The following is a 6,000-nucleotide window of genomic DNA, read 5'->3' as shown; positions in this document are numbered from 1 at the left end:
TATTCCATTCTTTTTTATGGCTGAGTAATATTCCATTATGTATATATACCACATCTTCTTTACCCATTTCTCCATCAATGGACATTTAGGTTGCTTCCATGTCTTGCCTATTGCAAACAGTGCTGCTATGAACATTGTGGTACATGTATCTTTTTGAATTACAAAGTGCACTAAGTCTTAAATGGTGTTTCAACTGGGAACAAGGATCATGGATTAAAAATGGAACGTGAAGGGAAAGGTTGAAAGCAGGGAAAATATGATGCATATGATGAGGATATTCAAACTTACGTGGCCACGACCCCCTCTCCACGGCGACCCCGAAGCCATCACTCTCCAGTCCCATGCAGGTAGGGCGAGTCATTGAACCTCTCAGGACCTCAGTTTTCTCATCTGTAGAATGGGGATGATGAGGAATAGCCCCCAAACTAATACACACGCAAGCGTGCTCGTAGCACCACTCTTCACAGTAGCCAAAAGGTGGAAACAACCCAAATTTCCATTGAGAGATGAATGGATTAACAAAATGTGGCCTATCTGTTCAATGGACTATTCCTCAGCCATAAGAAGGAATGAAGTTCTGGTACGGTCTACAACATGGATGGGACTTGAAAACATGTTAAGTGAAAGAAGCCAGGCACAAAAGACCACATATTGTATGATTTCAATTGTATGAAATGTCCAGAATAGGCAAATCCATGGAGACAGAGAGTAGATGGGTGGTTGTCAGGGGCTGGAAGCAGGGGAAACAGGGACTGATGGATTAATGGGTATGGGGTCTCGTTTGGGGTGATAAAATTGTTCTGGAGCTGGGTAGAGACAATGGTGCACAACACTGTGAATGTACTAAATGCCATTGAATTATTCATGTTCAAAGTGTTCAGTTTATGTTATGTGAATTTCACCTCAATAAAAAAAATGGTCCCCAGCTGATGGAATGCTGGGGAGAACTAGATGAATTTCTCCCTATGTGGCGCCGGGAAGGAGCCTGTACACAGTCGGTGCCCGCTAAGCGCTAGCTCTTCCCAGAGCCGCCCTTCCAAACACAACCAAGTCCACAGTCAGCTGCAGCCGCCTGAACGCAGAGGGTGTTCTTGGACGCTGGTTTAAAAGCATCCAAGAAATGAACCCAGTACTTGGTAGAAACCTGGGTAGTTTCTTGAATAAGAAACTGCAAGAAACCAGCCCCTGGCAGTGATATTTACAAGCCGGTCATGCACGCTGGAAAGGAGTAGCGTCAGAGGGTCTTGCTACTAAACAGCGCCTGACTCCCCTCAGCCCAGCGGAAAGCGCTGTCCCAGCACAGTCACTCGGCAGATCAAAGACCCACCGCAGCCTTCAAGGTCATTTCCACAATCTCCCGGGCGTGGGGACGCGGGGGGAGACAGTGCAACACAGGAACTTGCTAATAAGCCCTGAACGTCAGACACCGCTGATGTGTCAGTGAGAGGTGGCCGAAGCTGGAAAAGGTGCCCCGGTTAATGCCACCTAACTCTCCACTAACCAGTCCAGGCGTGACATCACTCTGGTTCTTGATGTGAGGTGAAAGTGGTGCTGGTGATTTGGGCCCTTCTTTTTGACCTCTGGATGCTAGGTTTGCGGCTGTGTTTACGAAGACGAAGACGTGTTGATGTGAGAGACGCTTGATGGTAAAATAACTAGGGACGGAACTGTCAAGAACGAGAGCTTTTTAAGGGAGTACAGATGGCATTGGACTAACCCTCACCTTGGCCTTGCTCCCCTGAATCTATCAACAGCCACACTGTTGGGAAGGGTGGGCGGGTGACCAGTTTTACCAACTGTCAGACTTTAGAACTCTCATCTTTTAGAAGAATCTGGAGAGAAACTGCCCACAGCGTTGAAAGTTGCTCTGTGTTCCAGATGTGAGCTGGGGGGTCGCGGGGCCCCCTCACTCTCTAACTCAGGGTCAAGCGGCTATTTTTATTTAGAGAGTGAAGGGAAAAGTGCTATAAAACAAAGGACAAAAATATGGATAAGATGAACGAATTCACCGTTCATCTTAATGATAAAGAGTGACTCACAAAGCCAATGGACATGGAGGCCAGTTTTTCAAGGCTGAATACCTTCCTCCAGGACACACTTGTTTTTTTTTTTTTTTTTTTTTTTTGGTATTCGGTTTGGAGAACTTTGGGCGACAGAAGAGGTGAGCTGTGGCTAGGGACACAATTTCAGTCTCCTGGCCATAATAGAAAAATCGAGTCTCGGAACAATTATGTTCGAAGTTTTTCTGGTCACCTTCTGGGCAGATGTGCCTGGGATTGAGGGCAGATCCGGCGATCCCACCGGGCCGAGGCTGGCGGCAGTTACGTTATTTATCCCCGCTTCATTCTGCAGAAGCTTTAGGAGGGCTTAGGAAGTGACACCAGAGCAGCCGGATAAATTCGAAGCGGGCGAGAAAGATGAGGCAACGGAAAACAAAGTCAGAGGCGGGTGAGTGTGGGCCACAGGGTGTCTGCGTCAGCCTCTACCCTGCACCCCGCCAGGGCGGCTTAGCTCTGCGCCTCCCCCCAGACAGAACAAAGGAGAGGCTTCGTTTTCCTGCCTGCATCTCAGCCCACCCCCTCCTCCTCGTGGCCCACAGGCCTCCAGGGTCACTCTCTCATCGTGCCACCTGCTTCCTGGAGCCCTGTGTCTGGGTGGCAACAGGAGTGAGGACAGGGCGGCGTCTAAGTTCTCCCTGAGTCCCCAGTGCTCGGGGTTCACTTTATGTTTAATGAGTGAATGAATGAATGGGTGGATGAACAAATGAATGAACACAGATGGCTGAGAGAATTCGCTTCTCTCCATCATCGGGCCAAAGGGCAAGCTGAGAAGAAGAGCTTCTGTCCCTGCCCCAGTACCACTGGTCACCATCCCCCTTGTCAGAGGCGTGTGGGGACCATTTCAGCCTGTTCACTCACATCACAAACAGCTTTGGGTCATCTCCCAGGGTCTGAACCCCTGCTCTGTCACTCACCAGCTGTGTGACCTTGGCCAGGTTACTAAACCTCTCTGTGCCTCCATCTCTCCATCTGTAAAATGCGGATAATAGCGGCACCTTCCTTGGCAGCATTCGGGAGTTTGTATCCATGCAGAGGTGCCTGGACGGGTGCCTGGAGTGTGGTAAGCCTGAGGTCTGGGTTGATTTGCATTTTTATTATTATGACTTTGAGCCAGGCCGGTGGGGGGAGGCAGAGATGAATGGGAGTTCCCTCCCATCCTTAGCCCCGCATTCCAGGCCCACCACCATCAGCCACATGTGTTCCTGGCCTCATTTCCCATATGTGCCCCAGACATGCACTGTCAAAGCACTGGGACAGTGTGGGGCTGGGGGCAGCGGCTGGTGACGGGATCGTTGTGGTGACTGCCGCTCTCTGGGTCCTGCACGTTCCATCGCCTGGACACCCCCCAGCTCCCCTCTGTGTGCCTGGACCAGGTGGTTTCCCGGCCCGGATGCCCCTTTCCTGGGACATCACAGCATGGCCACCAGTCACGTGGATGCTAAGGAAGCCTGCTGCCCCCTCCGTCAGAGACCCCCGTGTGAGGCTGAGTGTGAGAACTGAGACACTGAGCCTCCAAGGGGCAGAGGAGACAGGAGGGAAGGAGGGGGTGGGAGGAGAGGGTCAGGAGGAGGAGGCTGGGGGGCAGGAACAAAGCCACAGGCGGAGCAGGAGAGGCGGGGCAGCGGCAGAGGGGAGCCTCCCGCAGGGCCTGGCCCGGTGCTCTGCATGCGGCTGCAGGCGCTGAGTAAATGTTTGTTAAGCGGATCGAACTGAATTGTATCAACAGAGAACGCGACGCACACCGCCTGGAAGCTTCCAGGCTCGCTGCACATGCCCCGAGGCCACGTTGTACTCCTGCTCGTCTTAATGGGGTTTGTCGAATGCATAAGTGGTACCTCATTACCCCAGCAGCACCGGCACTGGGCCACACGGATGCCCGCTCCAACCCACAAGCTGCAGCCCTGCCCTCGCCCGCCTGCTGCCAGGGGAGGGGTGGGTTCGCAGGCTGGATGGACAGTGGCCAAGAAGCAGCGGTGGCCTGGGAGTCCAGAGGCAGAGGAAAGGGGGGGCAGGGCAGTGGGTGGGGAGGCACCCAGGGTCCCCAGGTTTCCATCTGGACCATGCGGTGGGCGCTGATGCTATTGGAGCAGGTTGGGAGAGAAGGAGATTTTATTTTATTTTATTTATTTATTTTTTTAACATCTTTATTGTAGTATAATTGCTTTACAATGGTGTGTTGGTTTCTGCTGTATAATAAAGTGAATCAGCTATACATATACATATGTCCCCATATCTCCTCCCTCTTGCGTCTCCCTCCCACCCTCCCTATCCCACCCCTCTAGGTGGTCACAAAGCACCGAGCTGATCTCCTTGTGCTATGCGGTTGCTTCCCACTAGCTATCTGTTTTACGTTTGGTAGTGTATATATGTCCATGCCACTCTCTCACTTCGTCCCAGCTTACCCTTCCCCCTCCCCATGTCCTCATGTCTATTCTCTATGTCTGCATCTTTATTCCTCTCCTGCCCCTAGGTTCTTCATAACCTTTTTTTTTTTCTTTTTAGATTCCATGTATATGTGTTAGCATACGGTATTTGTTTTTCTCTTTCTGACTTACTTCACTCTGTATGACAGACTCTAGGTCCAGCCACTTCACTACAAATAACTCAATTTCGTTTCTTTTTATGGCTGAGTAATATTCCATTGTATATATGTGCCACATCTTCTCTATCCATTCATCTGTCGATGGACACTTAGGTTGCTTCCATGTCCTGGCTATTGTAAATAGAGCTGCAGTGAACATTGTGGTACATGACTCTTTTTGAACTATGGTTTTCTCAGGGTATATGCCCTGTAGTGGGATTGCTGGGTCGTATGGCAGTTCTATTTTTAGTTTTTTAAGGAACCTCCATACTGTGAGAGAAGGAGATTTTAATTGTGAATTGAGGTTTCCCAGGGAGAGCCGGGAGGAGGGAGTATCCAGAGGGACCAGCGGTCGGAAGGGGAATAGTTGAATAGAAGGTTCCAGAAGGGAATCGTGGGGCGGGGGCTGATGTAGCCAGGGCATGGAGAGTGGGTGGATGACTGAGCCAGTGTCCACACCATGCATGACGAGGGGTAGACGCAGCAGATGGGACAGGTCAGATGGGGGCCAGCATCCGACTTGTCAGGCGGGAAAGGATGTCATCACAGCGAAAGAGCCATGACCAGAAGTCTCCAAATGGAGCCGAGAGCTTGATTCCCTGATGAGGGGGCAGGGGGCAGCCCTCTGGAGAGAGAGACAAGTTCCATTCATTCACTCATTCATTCATTCATTCCCTGCGTACTTCCTGAGCGCCCACAGTGTTCCAGGGCAGGGACCACACGGAAACCCCCGCCACTCCCTTCCGCTCTGTGGCTCTTACATTCCCCTGGTGGCGTCTGGGGTTAGCGGAAAGTGCTCAGGGAGAGGTACAATTTCAGACAAGGTGACGAGGGAAGCCTCACTTCTGGGTACAGACCCAGGAAGAGCATCTAGACAGGGGGCCGGAAGTGCAAAGGCACTGGGGTAAGAGCATCTAGACAGGGGGCCGGAAGTGCAAAGGCACTGGGGTAGGAGTGTGGCCGGGTGTTTGTGGTGGTTGCAGTGCAGTGAGGCGGGTGGAGAGTAACAGGTCAGGCCAGGGAGGCACAGGCACTCTGCAGGGCTTCAGAGAGACGTGGGTAACCCAGGAGCCTTTGGTGAGCTTTGGGCAGAGGAAAGGCTCCTGCGGTTTACACATGCAAAGGATTCCTCCAGCTCTTGGCTGAGATCGGGGGAGGGGCATGGGCAGAAGCAGGGGGACCAGGTAGGATCTCCCACGGTCATCCTGGTGCTGTGGGCAGGCAGCTTGGGCCCGAAGACACGGCTGGAATCTGGCTGGTCTCGGAAGGCAGGACCCGGAGGGCTTCCCAACGAGCTGGAAGTGGGATGTAAGAGTCAGAGAAGAGTCCCAGAGGGACTCTCCATCTCCAGCCTGAGCC

Source organism: Balaenoptera ricei, chromosome 2, assembly GCF_028023285.1.
Source record: "Balaenoptera ricei isolate mBalRic1 chromosome 2, mBalRic1.hap2, whole genome shotgun sequence".
In the NCBI taxonomy this organism is placed as follows: Eukaryota; Metazoa; Chordata; class Mammalia; order Artiodactyla; family Balaenopteridae; genus Balaenoptera; species Balaenoptera ricei.
Note: the sequence above shows the minus strand (reverse complement) of the source record.